This window comes from Pristis pectinata, chromosome 3, assembly GCF_009764475.1.
Source record: "Pristis pectinata isolate sPriPec2 chromosome 3, sPriPec2.1.pri, whole genome shotgun sequence".
Classification (NCBI taxonomy): Eukaryota; Metazoa; Chordata; class Chondrichthyes; order Rhinopristiformes; family Pristidae; genus Pristis; species Pristis pectinata.
The window spans coordinates 46,919,781-46,944,869 of NC_067407.1; the positions used below are offsets into that span (position 1 = coordinate 46,919,781).

At 41.9% G+C, this 25,089-nt stretch overlaps 1 protein-coding gene across 6 annotated transcripts in view; it reads left to right on the top strand.

Annotated features, from left to right (window-relative positions):
• Nucleotides 1–25,089, top strand: part of LOC127568611 (KN motif and ankyrin repeat domain-containing protein 4-like) — a 115,317-nt gene that overhangs the window by 51,217 nt on the left and 39,011 nt on the right. Inside the window, exon 2 of one of the 6 annotated variants that reach the window (XM_052012573.1) lies at nt 22,741–22,778. The exons of the other annotated variants lie outside the window; for them this stretch is intronic. The gene's annotated coding sequence lies outside the window, so the exon portion shown is untranslated. The remainder of the gene's footprint in view (nt 1–22,740; nt 22,779–25,089) is intronic. 6 annotated transcript variants of the gene reach the window in all.

A 25,089-nucleotide genomic window follows, 5' to 3' on the forward strand; every position in this document is an offset into this window, starting at 1 on the left:
ATCTCCAGGACAAAATGCACTTTGAATGTCTGGAAAGCAGAGATGCCTGGTTGCTCTGCAACTAAATAAGAAGTTTTGTTTCCATGACTAGTGACATTGAAAATCTCACTGCAAATGAATTTTGCACATTGCAGCACTGTTTGGAGTGCTTTATTCCAGGGAAAACAAAAATCTTGCTGAAAAATGAGATGGCAAATTTCCAGATGGGTGCAAAGACTCTCAGAAGTGTATGTAGAATTACTCTGGGTTAACATAATTTAAAACAGCACAATTCCTGTTTGGAGTCATGTGAACACATTTCTAGGTTATTTAACTCAACTGAGATGTTAATAGCAGATGGTAATGCTTCACCATGTAATAGCAGTGTCAATTATAGTGAATTAATGCACTGCATATCCCCTTTTTATTTATCCAGATTAAACACACCTCAAGCACAGTAAGGCCCAGACCTACATGGTAATACTCCTTGGGCAATGCCACGCATCAGTAAGAAATTCTGCATCCAACAAGAGGATTAGATTGTCAGTACATACTGTTGCAGTTTTATTCCAGTGGTTCTCATGGGTGCTTTTAGAATGGCCATAATTATTCCACAAAGAACTTTTGAAAGGCATAGAAAAATTAACAGTTGCTGAAAAGGCTTGGCAGAATGGGGAGGAGGTAGGGTGGAGAGGAAATAGGGGTGGTGTAATGAAAACTAATTGAGATTTCAAATCCCCTGATGCTTGTGTATGAAATCTGCTGTGTTTCACCTGTCCATATTTAATACAACCTTTCATCAGTACATAATTTTTTGGTAAATTTGAGGATTGGGCAATATAAAATGACAGGCCCTAGAATGAAAAAAGAGTCAGGGAGCCAAAGGCGTGATTAAACAGCATAAATTTTTTGGAACTTCAAAAAAAGATTTGAGAGAGGGATTCAATATGGAATAATTTAGACAGAAGTAAAATACTGCAGATGCTGGAGATCTGAAATAAAACTGAAATTACTGGAAATACTCAGCTGGTCAAGCAGCATGTTTGTAGAGGGAAACAGGGTTAATGTTTCTTTGTGATAACCTGTTATTAGAACTCAAGCTGAAACAATCTTGGGCTGATTCCAGAGGGCTGAGTGTCTAGCACAGTGAGCAGAATCCAGGGAACATCTGGAAGTTAGAGGATTGGAGAGTATGGATGAATGAGATTTGCTTGAGCACAATGGAATTTGACAGGATAGAAAGTGGAAAGTTCAACCAGGTGTATGGAAGGTAGAAGTGGGAAGATGATTCAATAGAGAGTTAGAAAATTGAGTTGGTGAAGGAGCTGATTAAGGTTTTGACAATGTGGAAAGAAAGAAGCAAGTCATATTGCGTTGGAAGAAAGCATTCTGTGGCAGCATCTGCTTTCCATGGGATCGAGCACAGCTTCTTGCTGCTCCGAGGACTGATTAGAGTCATAGACCATAGAGGCCCTTCAACCCATCATGACCATGCCAGCCATCATATGTGCAATCACACTAATCCCATTTTCCAACATGTGGCCCATAGCCTTCGATGCCTTAGAAATTCAAGTCTTGTACCTAAATACTTGCATGTTCTGAGAGTCTCTGGCTCCACTAATTTTCCAGTGTATTCCAGATTCCAATCATCCTCTGGATGAAAAAATTCTTCCTTAGATCCCCTCTAAGCCTCTTGCCTCTTGTACTTAAAAATCAGGAAGCTCTGGCAAACACATCTTGGCTTCTTAATGATCAGGAGGTTGCCTTTCCTACCAGTAATTGGTCAAACAAGAGCATGAATGGAGGTTTGGTAACAATTAAAACTTTGCTTAAATAGTAATGTATATGCACCAATGTATACGCTCCTCCACTTATCCAAACAGCACACCATTTAGCAAAGCTGAAAGTAAATTAATAAACTAGTTCATTTTGCAAAGTAATATTTAACTTCAACTTGATTTACTATCAGTCCTTGTAACAAAGACATTAAGAAGCATGTCACTCTGTATCTCCTTTGGGCTAAACATTGCTAATTTTGGCCAGCGCTCCTTTAAGTAGTCCATCCTTATGCCCCTCATTTGTTTCTTCTTGATTTGAAAATGACCTCAGAATGTTACAGCTTGCCATGTGTGGGACACACTAACTAATCCAAACCCTTTTTCCCCTTCTGAACAGTTTCCCCTGCAAACTTCTTCCCAGGTGAGTCCACAACAAAGAAGACCTGCCTTTGATCTTCTGATATAATTGTTCAGAAAATTCATTTAAATATCTGATTTGATATTCAATATTTGAACACTAAACACAGTGTGAGAAACACTGTTCCTCATGTTGGGTTGTCCTGACCGGAGAATGTACCATTTTCTTTTGAAGGCTAACTCATGGCAGCATTTTTAGAAACTAGATCAAGAATTTCAAATGTGTAATGCTGTTTAATTTTTTTCAGCATTTCAATCAAAAGTCAATGTTTTACCCCCACAATGAAACTTGGTAATGAACATTTCTGCGTTGTTTTGCATCATCTCATATATTTGACAAACACTTGTGGCAATAATCACCCTTGCCACCCTGATGGGATTTCTGCATCAGTGGTGCATTGGCTGATGTCAGTCCCTGTGCAGTGCGTTTGTTTTTGGAGCATTGCCAGAGAACTCAGACCACGTTATCCTGGGTGAAATCCTCATTGGACATTCCTGATACAGTAAGGATTTTGTGCTGCAGTGTTAGATGGGGACTCCTGTAAGGTTGGTCCTTACTTGCCTTTCATCCTTCCCCACACTTCACTATACTCATCTACCCACAACTCCCAATGATCCTTCCTGACGCCCCCAACCCTAAGGTCATTCCAAGGCCTTCATCTACACAATTTAATCCCTGATGGTGTTTTCAATCTCCGACTCACTTCCCATTATCTACCTGATCATCATATCCCCACCCCACCGTCAGCCACAATTCCACCCCTCGCCAACGGCCCCCTTCCCAACTTGATACAGATGCTCATCAAATCTCAGGCTGCTGGCAATCCATACTCCAACTGACTTCCCAAACCTGGCTCCCTGGCAGCATACTTTTGAATGCAAATTGTGAAACACTTGTTTGGTTCACTTTAATATCATAGGTGCATGAGAATTTCTTAGGCCAATGAATTCCAAACATGAGAGAAGGCCTTGAATTGGCAGTAAAGGACAACAGCACATTCTCTGACCTGTTAAAGAAGTGGTTGGTAGCAAATGGGTGTGGTATTAATGGAGAATTTAGAGATTTGGAATACAAAATAGATAGTGATTTTTGTTTTGAGGTCAATAATTACAGAAGTTTTACAGAGACTTCTGTAAGACACAGTGAGTTGATAATGATATGCAGGGACCAGAGGAGGGGAAAACAAACCATGTTTTTAAAGAACTGCTTCCAATTGATATATTTAAGAAATGATTATCTCCTCTGTTTGTGACATGACGTTGTCTTATAATGAGAGGGGGAATCATTGCTGCAGATGATTTGCTGAATGTGACTCTTGTCACTTGGTCTTGTACCAAATTTGCAAATGGAGTATGTGTTCCTGGGAAGAATTAAATTGTTTTGAATAGCTGTTGTAAACCAAGGATTGGTGGTGATGGAATATTTTTGGATGCGTTCTTGTGATGCAATATGAAAACTTGAAATCTGTTTAGATTTTGATGACTGGCACAATATAAATCAGGAAAAATGTCAAGCCATGTGCTCATGTGGAAGAAAGATATGCCCAGCTGCACTTGTATAATGAATTCCTTCTCTGAAGTAAATGAGAAGTGAAATTGTTTTGAACTTTTTTTATACAAAAGATGCTTACTTAAATTATAATATTACGAAGGATATCTTCTCAATATCCCTCAGGCTAAGAAGGCAATGCAAAAGAGAGTTAAAATATTTTTATTTCTCTGGTGATTGTGCTCCGGTGAAAGCTCCAGTCTGTGTTCAATGCATTGGTATGAAGTGCAGAAAAATATTTATACTGGAAGTGGAATAGCCTCCTCCCTTTCCACCCTATATAACCCCTACAATTAGGACTCTGGGGTGACATTCAGCTGGGTGTCATGCCTCAGGGAGCTGTGCTGGGACCATTGTTGTTTGTTGTCTATATCAATGATCTAGATGATAATGTGGTAAATTGGATCAGCAAGTTTGCTGATGACACTAAGATTGGAGGCGTTGTGGACAGCGAGGAAGGCTTTCAAAGCTTGCAGAGGGATCTGGACCAACTGGAAAAATGGGCCAGAAAATGGCAGATGGAATTTAATGCAGACAAGTGTGAGGTGTTGCATTTTGGAAGGACAAATCAAGGTAGGACATACACAGTAAATGGTAGGGCACTGAGGAGTGTGGAGGAACAAAGGGATCTGGGAGTTCAGATACATAATTCCCTGAAAGCGGCGTCACAGGTAGACAGGGTTGTAAAGAAGGCCTTTGGCATCCTGGCATTCATAAATCAAAGTATTGAGTATAGGAGTTGGGATGTTATGGTGAGGTTGTATAAGACATTGGTGAGGCCAAATTTGGAGTATTGTGTGCAGTTCTGGTCATGTAACTATAGGAAGGATATCAGTAAGATTGAGAGAGTGCAGAGAAGATTTACTAGAATGTTTCTGGGTCTTCGGGAGTTAAGTTACAGGGAAAGATTGAACAGGTTAGGACTTTATTCCTTGAAGTGTAGAAGAATGAGGGGAGATTTGATAGAGGGTTACAAAATTATGAGGGGTATAGACAGAGTAAATGCGAGTAGGCTCTTTCCACCTAGATTAGGAGAAATAAGTACGAGAGGACATGGCTTTAGGGTGAAGGGGGAGAGGTTTAGGGGGAACATTAGGGGGAACTTCTTCACTCAGAGTGGTGAGTGTGTGGAACGGGCTGCCATCTGACGTGGTAAATGCGGGCTCACTCTTAAGTTTTAAGAATAAATTGGATAGATACATGGATGGGAGAGGTCTGGAGGGTTATGGACTGGGTGCAGGTAAATGGGACTAGCGGAAGAAAGTTTTGGCATGGACTTGAAGGGCCGAATGGCCTGTTTTCTGTGCTGTAGTGTTCTATGGTTCTATGGAACAAGGCCCCAATCCCACCCACATCCCCTTTAGCTCATTCCTTTGCCAGGGAACTGAGAGTTCTTCTAATGATCTATCTGCATTGAAAGACATTGTTATGAAAGTGGCTCACAGCGTGATATACTGGATGTAAATTAGTGGTAAAAATAAATTGCCTCATGCATGGGACAGGTGAGAAGAAAAGTGTCTGTATGCATTTGGCATTCACAGATGGGAGTGTTGAATATCTTTTTCAAACTGTTGTTATTTTTCACTTAGTCATTTCATCTGTTGGCTTGTGACAAAACAAAGCATTGATCAGTTCATGAGTATAAAGTCCTAATTTTAATTCATTCCTAGTTACCCAACTGCCATTGATGGGAAGAAATTTTGACAGCATTGTTTAAATATTAATCTGGGTTGTAGGTAGAACTTTATCTCTTTCAGTGTCGAGGTGCCATAGTACAAATTATTTTGAATATAACATTTTTCCTTTCTCCCTTTTTGAAGCTCTTTCAGCAATAAGGACTCCAGAATTGAATCCATGTTGCTCAAAGCCCTCTGCACTTCAGACAAGTGGTGATTCTTGCTCTGTAGTGAGTTTAATCTTCAATGGCATCAGACTCTGGGCCCTGATACCAGAGCATGGGGCCAAGGCAGCTGAAAGTGGTGGAGTGATTAAAATTGGGGATGTATTAAATGTCAGAAACAGAGAACCGAAGGTGTGTAGTGCTGAGAGGATTATAGAGAACGAGGGAAGGGGGTGCTGAGGCCATGGAAGGATTGAAAAACAAGAACAGTACTTTTAAAGTTGAGGTATTGTCAAACTGGGAGTCGGTGTAGGTTAGTAGGCAGAGGCTGATGAGTGAACAGAACACGGTGTGAGTAAAGAAACAGCAGAGACCTGGACTAGCACAAATTTACATAGGGTGGAAGATGGGAGGACAGCTAATAGAGTATTATGAGTTATGGCACAGAGCATGGAGTTTTGGGTGAGTTTGAGGAAACCCTGTGCCCAATGAGTTGTGATGTAGATTTTCAATGTGAAACTGCAAATGGCTTTCCCTGTTTGGATTTAAGCTGGAATGAGTGTGTTTAAATTATTTGTGCTGCTGTCAGAATTTCACATTCCATTTGTAGTAGTGGGTTAGAAGGCTATCAATGGCTGTGAAATGTTCTCTTGTGGGTTTGTAAATTAAGATTTGTAGATGAGTGTTTGTTGGGCTGATACCTAATCCCTGAAGCCACTATATAAAGAGCTCAAAACATAACCCTGTAAGTAAAGAACTAGAAATTAAGTTTTTGTTAAATGTGCAATTTGTTATCAAAAATAAATATAGATATTTGTAACACAAGGAGTGGCACAAAATTGAATAAGCCATACCAAAAGCCGACTCCCTGTCAAAAATCTTGTACCTTATTAAAATGGGGAAATGGGGTTCTCTTGGGTTAATAATGTACAAGGTAATTGCAAAGTAAACATGATTAAAGCATGATTACAAAGTAAAACTGTGCTGACAAACTGGCCTGGAGTGTTCAAGAACATCTTCAACCTCTCACTGCTGCGGTCTGAGGTTCCCACCTGCTTCAAAAGGGCATCAATCATAACCAGTGCCCAAGAAGAGCAGGGTGAGCTGCCTCAACGACTTTTGCCGGTAGCACTCAGATCTACTGTGATGAAATGCTTTGAGAGGTTGGTATGGCTAGAATTAACTCCTGCCTGGACCTGCTGCAATTTGCCTACTGCCACAACAGATCTACAGTGGACGCAATCTCACTGGCTCTCCACTCTGGAGCACCCTAGACAACAGTAAAGCGCACATTCAGGCTGCTGTTCATCAATTACTGCTCAGCGTTCAACACCATCATCCCTCAGTATTAATCAACAAGCTTAAAATCTGGCCTCTGTACCTCCCTCTGCAACTGGATCCCTGACTTCCTTATCAGGAGGCCACAGTCCGTGTGGATCAGTAGTAACATCTCCTCCTCACAATTGACACAGACACACCTCAAGGAAGAGTGCTTAGCCCACTGCTCTGCTCTACTCTACACATGGCTGTGTGGCTAGGCACAGCTCAAGTGCCATCTTTCAATTCGCAGATGATCCCACTGTTGTTGGTAAAATCTCAGATGGCAACAAGGAGGCATAGAGGAGTGAGAGAGTTCAGATGGTTAAGTGGTGTCACAACAACAACCTCACACTCAACGTCAGCAAGACCAAGGAATTGATTGTGGACTTCAGGAAGGGGAAGTCAGGAGAACACACATCAGTCTTCATTGAGGGGTCAGCGGTGGAAAGGGTGAGTAGCTTCAAGTTCCTGGGCGTCAACATCTTGGAGGATCTGTCCTGGGCCCAATACATGAAGAAGGCATGCTAGCGACCCTACTTTGTTCAGAGTTGGAGGAGATTTGGTATGTCACCAAAGATTCTTGCCAATTTCTATAGATGTACAATGGAGAGCATTCTGACTGGTTGTATCACAGCCTGGTTTGGAGGCTCCAATGCACAGGATCGCAAGAGGCTACACAGAGGGTTGTAGACTCAGCCAGCTCCATCACGGGCACAACCCTCCTCACTATTGAGGATATCTTCAATAGGCGGTGCCTCAAGAATGCCGCATGCATCACTAAGGACCCTAACCATCGGGGAGGAGGTACAAGAGCCTCACGAGACCCACACTCAACAATTTAGAAACAGCTTCTTCCCCTCTGCCATTAGATTTCTGAATGGTCCATGAACAATACCACGTTATTCCTTTTTTGCACTATTTATTTTGTAATTTATAGCAATTTTTACTGTACTGCTGCTGCAAAACAACAAATTTCATGTCATACAAGTTGGTGATAATAAATCTGATTTGTGATTACCACAAGTGCATATTTAACATTTAGGAACATTTTGCAATAAGATTTTTCTAAGAATTTGAATCAATTATTGGAAAACTATGTATGATCTACTCCTAGTGAATGAGTCCTTCAGTTAGGGTGCAAAGTCATAATGTTTCAGTTATTATTAATTTGCTAAATCTCACTAATAATAATTTGTCATTTGTAAGCATGGTTTCAAGATCTATTTTTGTCAAGTTGAAAATGAAGATGGATCAGTCAGATTGAGGATTCTTTATAGTTTTATAACTGTTATAGTTTTAAAGTCTTTCCAGAGAAACACCCTTCATTCCCCACATAGCATTCCTTTGGCCTTAGTAAGTTTACTGGTTTAGGTGGAGTTTTCTGTGTTGGGTCCACTCCAACTCATAACTGTATTCAGTCTACTCATATTGGTTCCAAAGACAACTTCCATCTTACAGGCCTGGGCTGGTTTTAAAAACCAATTTCTGAAGAGATGGCAAACTTTTCAATTGGTTATACGAGGCCTGAAGAAGAATGTTTCTTCCCCACTGCAAATTGGTGTTATCTGCCCTCTGGGAGTGGCCTGGCATCTCCACCGTTGTAACTTTGCACATTTTTGCTTTGATGACACATTCAATTTAGGGATCTGGTAGAAATTGGACAATTCTTCATTATCATTCAACAATCTGATGATGACTTAATAACCAGATATTGAATGGTTACTTTCTGACCATGATAGGGAGGTGGACAGCATGAGGGTGGACCTGCTGTTCAGTAGTGGGGCTGGGACAATAAAACACAAGAAAATAGGAGCAGGAGTTGGCCATCTGGTCCCCCGAACCTATCCCACCATTCAACATTATCATGGCTAATTGACCCCAGGCCTCAATTCTTCTTCTATGTCAGTTCCCTGTCACTGTCGGTTCCTCGATCTTTCAAAAATGAATCTACTTCCACTTTAAATACTTCTAATGATCCAGCTTCCACAACCCCCCTGGGGTAGAGATTTCCAGAGACTTATCACTCTGCAAGAAGAAATTTTGTCATATTTTTTAAATGACCGCTCCTTATCTTGTAACTGTATGCCTTCATTTCAAGACTAGAGGCAGAAGACTGTGGTGACACCTTCCAGTTTGCACTAAATACAGAATAAATACCGAAATAATATCAAACACACACAACGTGAGAACTTACTCCAGTGTTCAATAAAATCATAGCCAAATTGAACTTTGTAGAATCTAAAGGAAAGTTATGATATTGAAGGAGGTTATTTCATCCATCATGTTCATCCTGGTCGAAAAGCAGCCACCTAATCTAATTTCACCTTCCAGCACTTGACTTGTAGCCCTGCAGGTCCCATTTTCCTTTGATCTTAATTTCCTTATGGAAGTGGAGAATTCCAATGTTTCATGATCCTCTATCTCAGTTTCTTCTATTCTAGATATCTCCTATGAGCAGAAATCTCCTGTCATCTACCCTGTTACACCCTTTCAGTTCCTTGTGTTTTAGTGAGATCATCTCTCACTCTTCTAAACCACTGAGAGCATTTGCTCATTGTGCTCAATATTTCCTCATAAGGCAAACCTATCTTCCCAAGAATCTACTGAGTGAACTTTTGCAGCAACACCTTCCAAGGCAGGTGTCTGCTTTCGTAACTAAGACCAAAACTATACGCTGTACTCTAGGTATGCTTTCTCCAGAATTGTGTTCATTTGTAACAAAGCTACATTACTCCATTCCCCTTGAAGTAAAGGCCAACAATTCATTTGCCTTCCTAATTGCTCACAACACCTGCATGCTATCTTTCTGTGCTTGGTTAAATTCACCCAGATTTTGCAGAATGCTAGCATTCAGTCTTCTCACACAGTTTAAATAATGCTCTGCTTTTGCTACCAAAGTGGATAACCTCATATTCTTCTTGACAGAATACTCCATCTGCCGTGTTTTCAACAGAATCTCTGGATTTTTTCCTGCTGCCACAAGGTGAGGTGGTGACTGACAATCACCTTGTACTCCCTTCATCTTTCTCCCTCTGTCACTTGCCCAGTGCTTGTGAATGAGTACAGTGCCTGATGTGAGAATGAATTGTAGAAACTAGGCTCCAGGAAATCAGAGAGGATTTATTACACATAGGAATTGGTTTATTATTGTCACTTGTACCGAGGTACAGTGGAAAAACTTGTCTTGCATACCGTTTGTACAGATCAAATCATTACACAGTGCATTGAGGTAGTACAAGGTAAAACAATACAGCATGCAGAGTGAAGTGTCACAGCTACAGAGAAAGTGCAGGTAGACAATAAGGTAAAAGGTCATAAGGTAAATTGTGAGGTCAAGAGTCCATCTTCTCATACTAGGGAACTGTTAAATAGTCTTATAACAGCAGGATAGAAGCTTGTCCTTGAGCCTGGTGGCACATGCATTCAGGCTTTTGTGTCCTCTGCCTGATGGAAGAGGGGAGAAGAGAGAATGTTCCGGGTGGGTAGTGTCTTTGATTATGCCGGCTGCTTTACTGAGGCAGCGGGAAGTATGGATGGAGTCCATGGAGGGGAGGCTGATTTCTATGATGTGCTGAACTGTGTCCACAACTCTCTGCAGTTTCTTGCGGTCCTGGGTGCAACAGTTGCCATACCGAGCTGTGATGCATCCAGATAGGATGCTTTCTATGGTGCATTGATAAAAGTTGTTGAGTGTCAAGGGGGACATTTCTTTAGCCTCCTGAGGAAGTAGAGGTGCTGGTGAGCTTTCTTGGCCATGGCATCTATGTGGTTGGACCAGGACAGGCTATTGGTGATGTTCACTCCAAGGAACTTGAAGCTCTCAACCCTCTAGACCTCAGCACTGTTGATGTAGACGGGTGCATGTACACTGCCCCTGTTCTGAAATGATTGACCAGCTCTTTCGTTTTGCTGACATTGAGGGAAAGGTTGTTGTCATGGCACCATGTCACTAAGCTCTTCATCTCCTTCCTGTACTCTGACTCATCGTTATTTGAGATCTGGCCCACTACGGTGGTGTCATCTGCAAACTTGTAGATGGAGTTTGAGCAGAATCTGGCCATGCAGTCATGAGTATGTAGGGGGCTGAGGGCGCAGCCTTGTGAGGCACCGGTGTTCAGAATAATCGTGCTGGAGGTGTTGCTGCCTATCCTCACTGATTGTGGTCTGTTGGTCAGAAAGTCAAGGATCCAATTGCAGAGGGAGATGTTGAGTCCTAGGTCTCGAAGTTTGGTGATGAGTTTGCTTGGAATTATAGTATTGAAGGTGGAGTTGTAGTCAATAAACAATAGTCTAACGTGGGTGTCTTTACTGTCCAGATGCTCCAGAGATAAATGCAGGGCCAGGGAGATGGCGTCCGCGTTAGACCTGTTTAAGTGGTAGGCGAATTACAGTGGGTCAAGGTTTTCTGGGAGGCTGGAGTTAATGCGTGCCATGACTAGCCTCTTGAAGTACTTCACAATGGTGGATGTCAGAGCCACTGGGCAGTAGTCACTAAGCCATGTTACCTTGTTTTACTTGGGTACTGGGATGATAGTGGTCTTCTTAGAGCAGGTGGGAACCTCCAAATGAAGCAGGGAGAGTTTAAAAATGTCTGTAAGTACCCCCGTCAACTGATCTGCACAGGATCTGAGGACACGGCTAGGGGCACCACCCGGGCCAGATGCTTTCCGCGAGTTCGCTCTCCGGAAGACTGATCTTACGTCCTCAACCAAGGTTACGTCCTCAACTCATTGGGAAGGGATGCGTTGTTGTCAGCGATGCTGCCCGACTTCGTTTTGTAGCCTATAGCATGTAAACCCTGCCACAACTGACTGCTGGTCTGGGACTCGATTTTGGACTGATATTATCTCTTGGCATCTCTGATAGCTTTACAGAGGTCATATCTCAATTTCTTGTATAGGTCAGGGTCACCTGATTTGAATGCTGCAGTCCTAGACTTCAATAGGGAGTGGATCTCCCAGTTCATCCATGGTTTCCAGTTTGGGAACACCCTGATCTCATCCTCTTTGGTGCACTGTCCTCAACACACTTGCTAGTAAGGTCTATGATGGTGGTGACATACTCATCTAGGCTGGCAGCTGAGTCTTTGAACATGGACCAGTCTACTGACTCAAAGCAGTCACGTAGAAGCTCATCTATTTCCTCAGACTAGCACTGTATGACTCATGGAAACCATTTGGCCCATTGTGTCCACGCCATTAAGAAAGATCAATCCAGCCTAATCCCATCTTCCACTATTGTCTGAAGCCTTGAGTACAGGTCCTGATGACCAATGCAAAAGTATGCAGTTCAATTCAGTAATTTAATGACTCAAGCATCCCCAGTGAAGAGACTAAATAGTTAGGTGGTGTGGGTAACATGTAGGCTAATGCTCTTAGTCACTGATCAATGATTCCTGCACGTACCTAGATTGTGGATAAATACAGATGGGATGGGTCCTGTAGTCATAGCTCTCTTTTATAAATACAAAAGTAAGGAGCATTTGGCCCCTTGAGCCTACCGCCATTCATTAAAATAACGGCCGATGGAATTTCGGCCTCCGATTTTTTTTTTTAAACTGTTTCCTATAACCCTCAGCTCCCCAAATTCTGTCTGTTTCAACCTTAAATATGTTCAATGATGCAGCCCCCACAGTTCTCCTGGATTGAAAATTCTAACGATGCACAACCCCCTGAGAGAAGAAATTCCTCATCATTTTAAATGCTGAAAGTAATATCCCTACTACTTGATTTTGCCCCTTCAAGATAAAACATCCTCTCAACATTTAAGCTGTCAGGCCCTCTCAGGTTCTACTTTTCATTCTTACAAATGACAGTGAGTATAACCCCAGTCTGCTCAACCTTTCTTTATATGTCAACCCCTTCTTTCCAAGGATCAATCGAGTGAACCTTCTCTGAACTGTCACCAATGCACTTTCCAATGCAATTTTTATGCCAAGAACTTGATTGGGTCATTGCAAGACTGCCAAAAATGGAGAGAAAACTGAGCATGGAGGAAGAGAGAGTTTTCCCTTGATGTCTCTGTTTGTACAGCTTATCTTATTTTGAAATTATTTATGATTGGCACACCACCAAAATTGAAAGGTAGTTTAAAGGACACACATGGTGTTCTGAAAACATATGAACACTAGAAGTAGGAGTAGGCCGCTTGGTCCCTTGTGCCTTTTCCACCATTCAATAAGATGATGCCTGATCTTTCGCTTTACTATTCCCAGATCCCTTGATTTTCTTTATATCCAAAACTATATTGATCACTGTCTTGAATAGATTTGGCATATGAATCTCCACAGTTCTGTTGGGAGAGAATTCCAGAGATTGGTTAATCTCTGGTTTAAAAAAAATTCTTCTCATCTCAGTCCTGAATAGCCAACCCCTTACTTTGCGACTGTGATTCCTAGTTCAAGTTACCATAGCCAGGGAAATATTATCCCTGTATCTATCCCAACAAACCCAGTGTTAACTTTGTATGTTTCAATGGGATTGCCTCATTCTTCTCAACTAGAGAGGATAGGCCCATTATGCTTAATCTGTCCAGTGGGACAAAGACCCTTGAAACTGCCTGCCCAGCCCCACCCCACCCCACCTCACCCATCCCAGGAGTCAACCTGGTGAACCTTTGCTCTTTTACTATTGCAAGCAAAGCCATCCTTTGGTCGAGACCAGACTAGAACATGTTATTCCTGGCATGGTCTGAGTAATACATAACAAGGCCATATATAGTTTCAGTAAGACATTACTTATGTGCTCAAATCTTCCTATAACAAAGGCCAACATACTGTTTGCCTTTCTAGTTGCATGCTAGACTTGCTTGTTAACTTTCAGTCATTTGTATACAAGGGAATCCTAGGTCACTCTGACAACCAGCACCTTCTGTTTTCTCACCATTTACTAGATATTTCACTTGTCTACTTTCTCTTCCGAAGTGGGGAACCTCACATTTTCCCGCATGAATGATGCCATAATGAAAAAGAAGTATCCAAACTCCCTGTTTGCTACCACCTACACTGCCTACAATGACCTGGGATGAATGAATGATCTCTTCATGTCATTACACTTAACACTGGAAGAGCTCAGAATGTCTGAGAACCAATGGGATTTGCAGTGTCCAGTGCACCAAAGCAGCGCAGTGCCCATCACTGGTCTGGAGGCTAGGTGAACCAGGACTAATAACAGTTACCTGGAAATTCTTCACAGTTCCTAGTGCAGGGCATCCTGTGTGACGGTATCAATGGATTGTACTTTGCTTCTGGAATTCAGGGTTTGGGGTGCAGTATATAACCACTGAGACCACTGAATACAATGAAGAATCATTAGTGAACCAGACGCTGAAGCGTGAAGTGCAAATGCATGAAGGTTAATTCAATGCAAATCATGTATAGAAAGCCAGATTAAGGGGGGGGGGGGGGAAATGGGATTAAGAGAAAGAAATCAGACATAAAGAAAATATTTCTATTTTTTAAAAAATCTCCAGTATCAGGAGGAGGTATGAGTCCAACATGGACAGCAGCATGCACTGGTTGGGCGAAGTAGCCTGTTTCTGTGTGTATCTCCTATGTTGTTCTATATGATTTAACATTTTAAAGAATTACATTCCAGACTCAAATTTACAATTTCAGTGCCAGACAGCTTTTTTGGCAATAATTAGGGCCTCATGCCATATAAAACGTCACTGACCATAGAATGGACACTCACTGTCTGTCACAAAGGTAACACATCATAGCAGAGCAATTTTATGCATGATGACTTCCTGCAATATGCACATTAGCTTCTGGCAGAACAGGGTAATGTGGACAGTAACCGGGGTCTGCACATTGGACTGTCTGGATGCAGACCTGAAAGCTTCTCAGTGGTAACATTGATCCCTGTTAGTCTCACTGTCACAACTGCTGCAAGATTCAGGACAACAATGTAAATTGCAACAGAACACAGAAGCATGGAAAGTAGGAGCAGGACAAGGCCATTCAGTCCTTTGAGCCTACTGCTCCTTTCAATATGATCATGGTTGATCCTCTATCTCAATACATGTTCCTGCTCTCTCTCCCATACCCCTTGCTGCATTTTGTGCCTAGAGGGTCATTTCTCTTCTCTTTTAAATATATTCAGCAATTACCCTGAGAGTGAAGGAATTTCTTCTCATCTCAGCCCTAAATCCCTTCAACCCAAGTGTCTGATTCTAACCCAGGCTAGTGATAATTGAAAAATCTGATCATCTGTCAGTTCGCAAGGCAACTGTTTGTTTCCATCTGTGCTACAAAAAACTTGCTGTTGCTCTATGAGTCACTGTTTACATCTATGGGTCAAAGATCTGTGGGTCAGGTGGAAGGAACGCAACTTGTACTTTAACTTACCTTCAGATATTTTACTATGTTAACAAATAATATTTGACATTGTCTACATCAAGCAGTATTAGGGCAGATGACTAAAAGTTTGGTCAAAGAGACAAATTTTAAAGAGGAAAGAAATTTAGTGAGGCAGAGTGGTTTGGGAATTACAGGGCTTATTTCTTTGGAAGCTAAAAGCCTTGTTCCCAGAGCTGCTGTGGTTAAAATCAAGGATTCACAGAAGCCCAGAATTGGTCTCTTGCAGATGTCTAGGAGAATTGGGGAGGACTACTCAGAAAAGGAAGGGGAGACATGAAGGGATTTGAACACCAGAGTGAGAATTTTAAGATTGTGATATTGCTCAACTAGGACCCAGGGCAAGTAGGCAAACTAAAGGTGGTGAGTGAATGGAAGTTGCTGTGCTCAGATATGGCAGCAGAGTTTTGATAGAGGGGTGGGAGGCTGACTGGCAATATGTAGCAATAATCAGATGGTGAATGATTCAGGAGCAGATGAACTGCAGGGTAGGAATTGGATGTTTTTAAGAGAAATCAGAAAAGCTGATCTTAATCCTAGTGCTGAGGGGTTCAGGTGCTCATCATTGGCATCAGGCATGATGTCAGAATTGTGAACAAATCTAGTATAGGCTTAGAGATTTGCCCAGTGGCTGGGGAATGGAGTTTGTGGACCAAAGGCAATGGCTTTGAAATTCTAACTGATATTGGAAGAAAAATTCCTCTCGTGTCGTCCTCCAAACAGTCCTAAGAACTTTGAGACAGGAGGATTTAAATATGAGGTTGATACAGGAAAGACAGGTGTTGCAGCTGTAAACATGGAAACTGAAGCAGATAACATTACTGAGGGCCAACATATAGCTGGGAAATGAGAGCAAATCACAGTTCAATTCTTGGGGGACACTAGACGTCTTGGTGCAGCAGTGGGAAGAGGAAAATGCAAGAGATCCTGTGGCTAAGGCTGAATGAGAATTAGAGGAAGGAGGGAAATAAGTAGCTGGATCAGAGGGCTTGAGTTATAAGGAAAGACTGGATAGGCTGGGACTGTTTTCCCCTGGAGTGTAGGAGGCTAAAGGGTGACTTTATAGAGGTATATAAAATCATGAGGGGCATACATAGTCACAGTCTTTTCTGGGGTGGGGAAGTCTAAAATTAGAGGGATTGGTTTAAGGTGAGAGGGGAAAGATTTAAAGGGGATCTGAAGGGCAAGTTTTTCACACAAGGTGGTGGGTATATGGATAGAGCTGCCAGAGGAAGTGATAGAGGCAGGTACAGTTATAATGTTTATAAGACATTTGGATAGGTAACAGAGGAAAGTTGAGAAGGATATGGGCCAAATATAGGCAAATATGGCTCAGATAGGCATCTTGGTTGGCTTGGATCTGTTGGGCCAAAGGGCCTGTTTCCATGCTGTATAACTCTATGTTATGGTAAGCAATGAAGAAGGCTGAGGTAGGTGGTGCCTGTAATAGAATGGTGGTTTATCTTTGTCACTGTCACATAGATCTCATTTGTGGCATTGGTAAGAACCATTTTGTCATTTGGCAGGAATTGCAAACCTGACTGGAGAGACTGAATTACAGAGTTTTCAGGAAAGATGGATATGGGAGGGCATAGTAGAGTCAAGGATATGGAGAGCAAAGGAACATAATGATGGTTTGGCAAGGTCAAAGGTTTTTTTTGAAAATGGGGGTGATGATGACCAATCTGAAGGAAAGTGGAAGAGTACCTGAGGGGAGTGAAACATTAACAACATCAGTCAGGATGGGAATTTGGGTGCTCGGCCACTGGGTGCATGAGGGTGATGGGTCAGGCAATGGATCCTGGGTGCAGATCAGACTCGGAGGGCATGAGATGGTAGTCTGGGATGGGCAGAAAAAGGAAATGGCAGAAATGGCTGAAAGGGTAATTTCAGTCTTTGTCACTGAGAAGTCACGAGTTCTTTATCGATGTTGTTGGAGGTGGAAGTAGAGCATTCAGGGGAGAAGATTTAGGATAAGGGTTTGCAATCGGGGAAAAATAAGGGATTTCTTTGCATTCCAGGATGATCTTGGAGTAGTGAACTGTTTTGATAGATTGAGAGCAGCATCTTAATGCTATATTTGGTTCACCCAGATCTGGCAATGAATGGCTGAACCTCTTGATCATCATATATTCAAGTCATTACCCTTGATGTGTAGGAATGCAGATGAGATCTATGCCAGAGTGATGATTCCTGTAGGGATTAGGGTATCAAAAGCGTGAAGGCGCAGGTGAGCAGCTATAGAGAAAGTTGGGCTAAGTGGTGACCAGCTGAGATTTTGAAAGTGCTATCATCAATGAAATGGGAAAGAATTGTTCCAGGGCTGGACGCAGGAGAATTGTTCCAGGGCTGGACGCAGGAGAAAGTAGAGTTGAGAGGAGAAAAGACAATGCATGGAGAGTGATGAGGTCAAAAGCTGGTTTATCTGTGATTGACAGCCATGAGGCCTTGTAAGCATGCAGTCGATGAGTTGTCTGTGAAAATCGGTTGGGAGAATTTATTTGAAAGGAGGGATCAAGGATGGAAAGAAGGTCTTTGAACTGTTAAACCAGATGGTAATTTCAGTTAATCATTTACCCTCTTTGACCTTATTTTATCTCTCCCAGTAAGAATTTCTTCACTGCTATCCAGAAGTGGATCCTGTAAAGGGGAGACTTTTCTACTGAGGTCAATTGACCCAGGTGGCCATGATTCACATTGTAATTCTAGAGATAAAGGGCATCACAACTTCACCTGACCCATGCACATTTCAGCTTTTGGTCACCAGGTAGTAAACTGGATCGCAGATCCTTACCTATTCCATCCTCCCCTGTTTCTTCCAGCATTGCCGGCATGGCTGGGGGGTGAGAGAGGTATCACTGGAGCTGATTCTACAGCTCCATCTACTGTCCTGGTCAGTGGACATACTGATTTTTTTTGAAAGAATGATTGAATGTTATCTCTTTGTGGGTTTACTCATTATATGAATGTGGGCTTTCAAAGTATTCCCAAAAATATAATTAATAAATAGGTTGGAGAGATGGCTGGTTTCTGAAATGAGGAGCAATTGAGTGAACGAAGTATTCTCTAGACTTCAGAGAAATGAGAGGAGATCTTATTGAAAACTCTTACAGGGCTCAACAGACTAGATACAGGAAAGTTGTTTTCCCCGGCTGAAGAGTATAGAACAAAGGGTCAGAATCTCCAAAAAGGAAACAAACCATTTAGGACTGAGATGAGAAGTTTCTTCACACAGAGGGTAGTGAAGCTTTGGAAGTCTCTATCCTAGAAGGCTGTGGACGTTCAGTTGCTGCATTCATTCAAAATAGATTTCTGGATATTATGGGAATCGAGGAATTTGGGAATGGAGCAGAAAAAGTGTTAAGGTAGAAGATCAGCCGTGATCTTGATGAATAATGGAGCAGGTTCAGAAGGCCAAATGGCCAACCTCTACTAATTTCATTTGTTCTGATATACTGGTTGGCTATATTTAGGGATTGGATATACAGTCAGGCTCAGTAATCTGCTGATTCTTAGATGAATAGGGGAGCACAGTAAAGGCACAGCTTTATCCACATGTCAGTGAAGAATTCTAATTTAATTTTGGAGGGTAAAAACAAGCTTTTGATTGCAGAGCCACGAGAGGAATGCCTTTCAGAAAAAACTTCCAAGTGCTATGAAGGTTTATAGATTTTTTTTGGTGCTCACAGCATTTTGTTAATGGTATTGAACTGAAAGTGTATGATTGAGATGTTGTGAATTTCTTCACTTATTTTGAATACACTAGGAAATAAATGCTCTTAATTATTCACTGGTAATGTAGAGATTAGATACTGAGAAGACTTCATACATTTTTCAGAGGAATTCTCACTCACAATGGCCTGAATTTATAAAATGGTAGAAACACAAATCCTGCTATTTTTTGTGTTGAAAGTTACAATCCATGTACTTTTTTTTTTGGTGTCAGCAGGAAAAAGGCGAAGCAGTAAATATAACTGAGTAAACCATTAAAAACTCGCACCATATGCAATAATGGATAATATTTTCTGGATTTTTACTTCAAGGCTATTTTGAAAATGCCAGAAATATTAGTCAATTCACTGATTTTTATTTTTATAGATTGCAGCTGTGAAGGTTATAAAACCTCGCAGCCAGTGGTGGTGCTGAATTATTGACAGCAACATTAACATTTCCACGTTGAACTATGTGTTCAGAAATCCCAAATTTTATGTCATATTTAAATTGTATTGATTGTGAATGTGGACAGTTCTGCCAATATTACAGCTGCGAAATCTAGGAGGTGGTGTAGCATGACTTAGGAAAACAAATAAAGCTGCAAATGCAGGAATCTGACAGAAAAGTAGAATTTCTGGAGGAACTCAGCCAGGCAAGCAGCATCTGTGGAAAGAGATACCAGTTAATGTTTCGGGTCAGCGACCTTTCCTCAACTGGGTGAAGAGTGGAGGGTTTGGAGTTTTCAGAGCAGAGTTGGGAGGAGGAGTGAGGTGTGAGATGAAAGACCACATGGAGCTGGGTTAAGACAGATCAGAGGTGAGGAGCATGAGTACTAACCGTTCAGGAGGCATCTCGTATAAATGAGCTGAGAAGGGATCATAATCAGGATAATGGGAAACAATGAGAGAGCACTTTATCTCAAGCTGGAAAATTTGGTAACGAAATGCCCAGACAGAAGATAAGAATTAGTTCCTCTAATTGACATTGGGCCTTGCAATGGCAGTGGAGGAGGTTACAGATGGGTCGTATAGGAGTGGGATTGAGAATTAAACTGGCATGCGAGAGGAAGCTCGGGATCACCCTTGTTAGACTGAGGTTGATAAGTGATAAAATGCCTCCCTAATTGTTAGTACTCATGCGCCTTATCACCTTATCTGTCTTAATCTATTTTCGTATGGTCTATTTTGTCTTGTACCTCCCTTCTCCCCCAGATCAGTTTGGGAAAAACACAGAATTCACCACTCTTCCTCCAGCTCTAATGAAGGTTCCCTGACCTGAAGCATTAATTGGTTTCTCTTTCTGTAGATGTTGCTTGACTGGCTAGATGTTCCAGTATTTTCTGTTTTATTTGCCCGAATTGGGCTTAACTTTAGAACATAGAACGCTACAGCACAGTACAGGCCCTTCAGCCCACAATGTTGTGCCGACATTTTATCCTGCTCTAAGATCTATCTAACCCTTCCCTCCCACATAGCCCCCTATTTTTCTATCATTCATGTGTCTATCTAAGAATCTCTTATGTCCCTAATGTATCTGCCCCCACAACCTCTGCAGGCAGTGCGCTCCACGCACCCACCACTCTCTATGTGAAAAAACTTACCCCTGACATCCCCCTTATACCTTCCTCCAATCACCTCAAAATTATGTCCCCTCGTATTAGCCATTGTCGCCCTGGGGAAACGTCTCTGACTGTCCACTCGATCTATGCCTCTTATCATCTTGTACATCTCTATCAAGTCACCTCTCATCCTCCTTCTCTCCAAAGAGAAAAACCCTAGCTCACTCAACCTATCCTCATAAGACATGCTCTGCAGTCCAGGCAACATCCTGGTAAATCTCCTCTGCACCCTCTCTAAAGCTTCCACATCCTTCCTATAGTGAAGTGACCAGAACTGAACACAATACTCCAAGTGTGGTCTGACCAGAGTCCTACAGAGCTGCAACTTTACCTCGTGGCCCTTGAACTCAATACCCCGACTAATGAAGGCCAACACTCCATACGCCTTCTTAACAACCCTATCGACCTGTGTGGCAACCTTGAGGGATCTATGGACTTGGACCCTAAGATCCCTCTGTTCCTCCACACTGCCATTAACCTTGTATTCTGCCTTCAAATTAGATCTCCCGAAGTATATCACTTCACACTTTTCCGGGTTCAACTCCATCTGCCACTTCTCAGCCCAGCTCTATCCACAACATCAGCAAACTTACTAACCCACCCTTCCACATCCTCATCCAAGTCATTTATAAAAAAAAATCACAAAGAGCAGTGGTCCCAGAACAGACCCCTGCAGAACACCACTAGTCACGGACCTCCGGGCAGAATACACTCCATCTACTACCACCCTCTGTCTTCTGTGGACGAGCCAATTCTGAATCAACACAGCCAAGTTTCCCTGAATCCCATGCCTCTTGACTTTCTGAATAAGCCTTCCATGAGGAACCTTATCAAACGCCTTATTAAAATCCATGTACACCACATCCACTGCTCTACCTTCATCAGTGTGCTTTGTCACATCCTCAAAGAATTCAATCAGGCTCGTGAGGTATGACCTGCCCCTCACAAAGCCATGTTGACTGTCCCTAATCAGCCTTTGCTTCTCTAAATGCCCATAAAACCTGTCTCTAAGAATCTTCTGCAGTAATTTACCCACCACTGAAGTAAGACTCACTGGTCTATAATTCCCAGGGTTATCCCTACTTACTTTCTTAAACAAAGGAACAACATTTGCCACCCTCCAATCATCCGACACTACTCCTGAGGATGCAAAGATCATCGCCAAAGGCACAGCAATTTCTTCCCTAGCTTCCCATAATAACCTTGGATATAACCCGTTCGGCCCTGGTGACTTATCTATCCTAATGTCTTTCAATAGTTCCAGCACATCCTTTTTCCTCACATCGACATGCTCTAGCATATCAGTCTGTCATACGCCATCCTCAAACATCAAGGTCACTTTGGTGAATACTGAGTATTCATTAAGGACCTCCCCTACCTCTTCCGACTCCAGGCACATGTTTCCTCTTTTATCCCTGATCGGTCCTACCCTCACTCTAGTCATCCTCTTATTCTTCACATACGTGTAGAACGCCTTGGGGTTTTCCTTGATCCTACTTGCCAAGGACTTCTCATGCCCCCTTCTAGCTCTCCGAAGTCCATTCTTAAGCTCCCAATTTTAAATGCAATTTTCCAAAGTAATTCCTGTTTTGTGGTTTAAAAATATTGTGAAATATATTTGAATAATTATTTAAATTAAGAAATCTCTGTGACGGTCTGAAATGGACATCAAACCCTCCACACATTTGGAGTCCAACTTAATTCTCCATTGATTTAAACATGTGAAATATTGCAAGTATTATCTTACAAGTGAACAGTGCTCTTTTTTTAAACACCGTATGCAATTAGTTTCCTTCTCCAGCTACACATCTCTTGTAGTGTTTCCCCTCTACCAATATTTTGGTAGCACCAAGGTCGCAGGGAATGGGGAGGGGGGGAGGTGCGTGTGGGAGATGGTTTGAACTAAGACAAATTACTTTGCGAACAACTAGCTTGGATTTTAAACATCAACAAGTTAAGCGATTAAAAGGGATACTGAAGGAAGTTATGGTTTTGTGATCCTAGGAAAGAAATATAATTGAATGGGAGACAAATTCACATCAGATTTGTTCAGGAATTTAAATCTGACTGTTCTCTGAGGGGCACATAAGGACATGTAAAAATGAGGGTTTGTGTATTATTATGAGTACCCTTGCCCTCACACTACCATCCCCCTTCATACTATTGCAGGCCCTGGCAAGAAGGAACAAAGTTAAAGAAAGCAAAAGGTACAATTTTATCAATAAAATCAAAAAAAATGCAAATGCAATAAACAAACATGGCCTTTATGAGGAAGCTTTCATGAGATGTGATTTCCATTGTTTACATGATGCATTCATATTTAAAACAGGAATTTTCCTTGGTGGTTGAAATCTCCCAGCTGCACCCACTGGAACATTCTGTTGTGCCACAGAACATTTAGGAAGTGCTGACACTGATGGAAAGAATGCACTGTGTTGAAGCATGTTACCGATGACCAGAAGGATAGAGGCGATGATTAGGAACTGTAATACTTTCCACCTCAGTGCGTTTTCTTTTGTGGGAATTTTTTCAGCTGTCAGAGCTGGATATGTTACAAAGGTGGTAATTTAGTGGGATTGACAAGTTAGATTGGAGGCAGAGTAATGAAAGGAGGTTAAGGTCATTGAATATTTCAGGAAAGAAAGCTCAAATGGATGGAGGTAAACATGGTTAGTCAGGGGTTGGGCAGTAGAGGGTTTAGAGATGTTAGGTGGGATGCTAGACCTACTTGAGGAAAGGCCCTTCAGTAGACAATTGCCAGATGTGATTGGTAGGTTGTGAATAATCTTTCTCTCTGCCTCTCAGCCTCTATAGCTCCAGCCTTAAATTAATACTGGGGGGAAAAATGTGAGGTAATGCAGTGTACTTTTATGTCTCTAAAAGTAATGATAAGCATGGATGAAGATTCCAAAAATAATGCTTTGCTCCTTTTAAGTAGTACTTAAAACCTGATGAAACACTAATATTGGAGCCAATTTATCAAACAGATGGCAGACTTGGGTGACTGTACTTAGAGGACTATCCTGACACTGACCTGCAGTCGGTGGACACCATGCAACATTTCCCCAATTCCTACTTGCTGTTCTGATGAAGGGTCCAGGACTTTTAATTATTTGTTTTTTCCACAGATGCTGCCCGACCTACTGAGTATTTCCAGCATCTTCTATTTTTATTCCCATTTACCTCCCACCACAAGCAGGTGTAAAGTCATCTGACTGTACAGTCTAAGTGATGTTTGACTTTAAAATAGTCCAAGCCTAATATCTTGAACCAAGGGGCTGTTTCTAACAGAACCACCAACTCAAGCTTTTACGTGGCTTATCCTATCTTGTATCTGAGCTTTTTTATGCTACATTCCAGAGTTTAGTCTCTACTGTTCTGTGGAGCTGCCTTCTCTTTGCCACACCATTAGTGAAAAGGTATCTTCAACCCCAATCTCCAGAATTGTTCCATAAATCCCTTTATTTCAACACCACAATGCCAACCTGTATCTGACCTGCGGCAGGAGGGAAGGAAATGCAAAATACTGCAGATGTTGGAAACCTGAAATAAAAAGGGAAGTGCAGGAAATACTTGGGTCAGGCAACATCTGTGGAGTGAGAAACATTTAACCAATTCTGATGAAAGGTCTTCAACTTGAAACATTAACTCTGGCTTCCCCACAGATATTGCCTGACCTGCTGAGTGTTTCCAGCATGAACTTTGGTTGTTTACCTTTAAACAGTGAGCTCTAGTGACCTCCCTTAAGCAACAGCTGATCCCGGACAGTGTGATGCTGCAGATATTTCTTAATTTCAGCTGAAAGTAACCAAGACCAGAAACATCTGTTACGTTCACCCTGAGAGCCACTAGAAAATCATCCTTTTTGTTCTGATCTAGATTGCTGCGATAGCTTCAAGTGGCAAATTTCAATAAGAATGTCCTTTTGCTGTAAAGACATCCCACATATTGTTCCCTGTTGAGGATCAGATAAGAGAACTTCTCTCTGAATTCCTTGTGTAGATGTGGCCTCTTGATTGGTGACTTGTCTGTCCCTTCCCCTTGCTTCTTGCCCCCCTCTGCCTGCAGTCCAGCAGTTTGTCTTGCATGTCCTCCCAAAGATCCTGATCCCTAAAGGAAGTGTACACCAATACACCCTTGTTGTTGATCAATCAGTTTGTGCTGACGAAAAGTCAACAAGAAATCTTTAAGCATCTGTTGCAGATTCACAGTAACAACCAGAAGAAATCAATCAGTAACCAAACTAAATCATGTTCGGCACAGCTTTGTGGGCTGAAGGGCCTGAATTGTGCTGTAGGTTTTTCTATGTTTCTATCAATATTCCACATGTTCACTGTGGGAGATTAAAATAAGTTGTTAACTAGCATTGCACTTCAAAGTGACAGAGCTGTGTTGCGCTGCTTCATATCATGACTTCCCTGCTTTGTTTCCTTCTCGTTGAAGTTCATTACGCACATACTAATGTCCTCAACAATGTGCATCTGGTGTTACCCCAGAACTGTGTATGCATACCACAGA